Consider the following 3,796-nt stretch of genomic DNA (forward strand, 5'->3'; position numbering starts at 1 on the left):
CCGTTTCATCATGATTACAGAATGTAACTGACATCGAAAATACACCTTGGCATAAATAACTGAATCTCACTTGCATGTTGGGTGATCGATCTTAAATGTGGAGTTGTTGTGAAAAGCTCTGTGGAGGAACGCCCGACGGACATCTCGGCCGGAGTGCAGCCAGAAGCCTAGACAGAGGGGACTCAGCCGACGGCTAGGCATACAGAGACTCTTTCTGCGCAGTCACCACACCGGAGGCTCTCTGGAGATGCAACGGCATCACGGCTATTGTAAGCGAGTGGTCGCTGAGCTGCAGGCGCCGATGGCACCAGCTTTCACGAGGATGCGGCTGGCACGGAATGCAAGGACGGGCAGCGTACAATGACGGCTAGCAATTTCTTTTTTTTTCTTTTTTTTTTTTCCTAATTCAGAAGCCGCCTGGAATGTCGCAGACAGCTGGCCTGCGCCACCAGCCTTTAGCATTGAGTCACGTCCACAAGCCTGTTGCCCCATAATTTTTAACGCGGACATTTCCCGTTGGTAGATTTGTATGGTAGGTAAAAAGACGAGGGCTAGTAGAAATCCTTGGGTAACAGAAGAAATATTGAATTTAATTGATTAAAGGAGAAAATATAAAAATGCACTAAATGAAGCAGGCAGAAAAGAATACAAACATCTCAAAAATGAGATCGACAGGAAGTGCACAATGGCTAAGCAGGGATGGTTAGAGGATGAATGTAAGGATGTAGAAGCTTATCTCACTAGGAGTAAGATAGATACTGCCTACAGGAAAATTATAGAGACCTCTGGAGAAAAGAGAACCACTTCTATGAATATTAAGAGCTCAGATGGAAACCCAGTTCTAAGCAAAGAAGGGAAAGCAGAAAGGTGGAAGGAGTATATAGAGGTGAAATGATAATTAAATGGACACCCTGGACCACACATTTTCAACATGTCCCCAATGAAGTACATCAACGCCGACCGCGGTGGTCTAGTGGTTCTAGGCGCGCAGTCCGGAACCGCGGGACTGCTACGGTCGCAGGTTCGAATCCTGCCTCGGGCATGGATGTGTGTGATGTCCTTAGGTTAGTTAGGTTTAATTAGTTCTAAGTTCTAGGCGACTGATGACCTCAGAAGTTAAGTCACATAGTGCTCAGAGCCATTTGAACCATTTTTGAAGTACATCAACGCCTGTTTGCAGCTAGGGTGTCCATTTAATTATCGTTTCATTTCTAGCAAAGCTGCATGGTCATCCGCGCTAACTGTTCTTTCGGGAACAGATACTACCGCCATATATAGTTAAAATATGGCTTCCCGGCCATTGACCTTCTTGTGCGAACGCACACGCTATGCCACGAGTAATGAGTATGATGGGCAAACATCTATTAGGCGCACTACGAATGTAGTGGTGTGGACATGTTGGGAATGTGGATCTCACGGGGAGCGTGCAAGGGATAAGTCCCTGCAGACGCACTATCCTCTGTGTCCATGGTGGCTCAGATGGATAGAGCGTCTGCCATGTAAGCAGAAGATCCCGGGTTCGAATCCCGGTCGGGACACGCATTTTCGACATGTCCCCAATGAAGTACATCAACGCCTGTTTGCAGCTACGGTGTCCATTTAATTATCGTTTCATTTCTAGCAAAGCTGCATGGTCATCCACTGTAACTGTTCTTTCGGGAACAGATACTACCGCCATATATAGTATATAGAAGGGTCTATACAATGGCGATGTACTTGACGACAATATTATGGAAAGGGAAGAGGATGTAGATGAAGATAAAATGGGAGATATGATACTGCGTGATGATCTTGACAGAGTACTGTAAGAGATAAGTCGAAACAAGGCCCTGGGAGTAGACAACATTCCATTGGAACTACTGACAGCCTTGGGAGAGCCAGTCCTGACAAAACTCTACCATCTGGTGAGCAAGATGTATGAGACAGGCGAAATACCCTCAGACTTCAAGAAGAATATAATAATTCCAATCCCAAAGAAAGCAGGTGTTGACAGATGTGAAAATTACCGAACTATCAGTTTAATAAGTCACGGCTGCAAAATACTAACACGAATTCTTTACAGACGAATGGGAAAACAAGTAGAAGCCGACCTAGGGGAAGATCAGTTTGGATTCCGTAGAAATATTGGAATACTGACCCTACGACTTATCTTAGAAGCTAGATTAAGGGTAGGCAAACCTACGTTTCTAGCATTTGTAGACTTAGAGAAAGCTTTCGACAATGTTGACTGGAATACTCTCTTTCAATTTCTGAAGGTGGCGAAAGGCTATTTACAATTTGTATAGAAACCAAATGGCAGTTATAAGAGTTGAGGGGCATGAAAGGGAAGCAGTGGTTGGGAAGGGAGTGAGACATTGTTGTAGGATAATGGAATGTAGTCGAGTTAAGTCGGGTGATGCTGAGGGTATTAGATTAGGAAAAGAGACACTTAAAGTAGTAAAGGAGTTTTGCTATTTGGGGAGCAAAATAACTGATGATGGTCGAAGTAGAGAGGATATAAAATGTAGACTGGCAATGGGAAGGAAAGCGTTTCTGAAGAAGAGAAATTTGTTAACATCGAGTATAGATTTATGTGTCATGAAGTCGTTTCTGAAAGTATTTGTACGGAGTGTAGCCATGTATGGAAGTGAAACATGGACGATAAATAGTTTAGACAAGAAGAGAATAGAAGCTTTCGAAATGTGGTGCTACAGAAGAATACTGAAGATTAGATGGGTAGATCACATAACTAATGAGGAAGTATTGAATAGGATTGGGGAGAAGAGAAGTTTGTGGCACAACTTGACTAGAAGAAGGGATCGGTTGGTAGGACATGTTCTGAGGCATCAAGGGATCACCAATTTAGTATTGAAGGGCAGCGTAGAGGGTAAAAATCGTAGAGGGAGACCAAGAGATGAATACACCAAGCAGATTCAGAAGGATGTAGGTTGCAGTAGGTACTGGGAGATGAAGAAGCTTGCACAGGATAGAGTAACATGGAGAGCTGCATCAAACCAGTCTCAGGACTAAAGACCACAACAACAACAACAGATTTGTATGAAGCGAGAGAAGACGAAATTTACATTACAAGTTTCGGCGGGACAAATCTCACTTCAGTCTGCGGTTGGCGGAAGCTTTGGTTTTTTAGAGTGAAAGTGCAATCGGAGCGTACTAAGGCTGTGATTCGCCCGCTCTTACTTAGGGGACAGGTAACCAGAGATCAGACGGAGAGCCAGCAGTTTTATATGGAGATTAGCTTAGCGCCCACAGCTTCGCTAGCTCCGACAGTGTGACGTGCAGAGATATTTTGTTTTTAGTCAATCGGATTTTTATGTTGCTCACAAATTGCAACACATTCTAAGCTTTTCGTACTAATGGAGGCCATATAATCATGGTCGTTTCTGAATATACTTCTGAACAAAAATGATTCTGGTAGCAGGAGTCCAAAGTTTTTGTTAATCATGCCTTTTGCGTTAAAATGTAGATATTTCCATAATAATTTTTATCCCCTAACAAATATTACTTCGTAGCTAACTGATAACTGAAATACCTATTTTCATAAATTTAACTTTAAAATTTTTTTAATGTAACGAAATATTTCCTTAAAAATTTTCTTCCGCTGTTGCTCTCCCTTACGCGTTGAATTTCCATAAACAGAGAGAAACGTATTTTTTTTATCTCTGACCGAGAATCCAAACAACAGTTTTCAAAATTTAGATTTAAAAATGCTTGCACAATGAAATGTTGTTGTTCTTGTTGTTGTCTTCAGTCCTGAGACTGGTTTGATGCAGCTCTCCATGCATCCTGTGCAAGCTTC

At 42.7% G+C, this 3,796-nt stretch overlaps 1 non-coding gene across 1 annotated transcript; it reads left to right on the plus strand.

Moving 5' to 3' along the window:
• The first annotated feature begins 1,463 nt into the window (after nt 1-1,463).
• Nucleotides 1,464-1,538, plus strand: Trnat-ugu. Its single transcript has one exon. It is a non-coding gene; the product is annotated as a tRNA-Thr (tRNA).
• Nucleotides 1,539-3,796: the final 2,258 nt, after the last annotated feature.

This window comes from Schistocerca americana, chromosome 5 (assembly GCF_021461395.2).
Source record: "Schistocerca americana isolate TAMUIC-IGC-003095 chromosome 5, iqSchAmer2.1, whole genome shotgun sequence".
NCBI classification, from domain to species: Eukaryota; Metazoa; Arthropoda; class Insecta; order Orthoptera; family Acrididae; genus Schistocerca; species Schistocerca americana.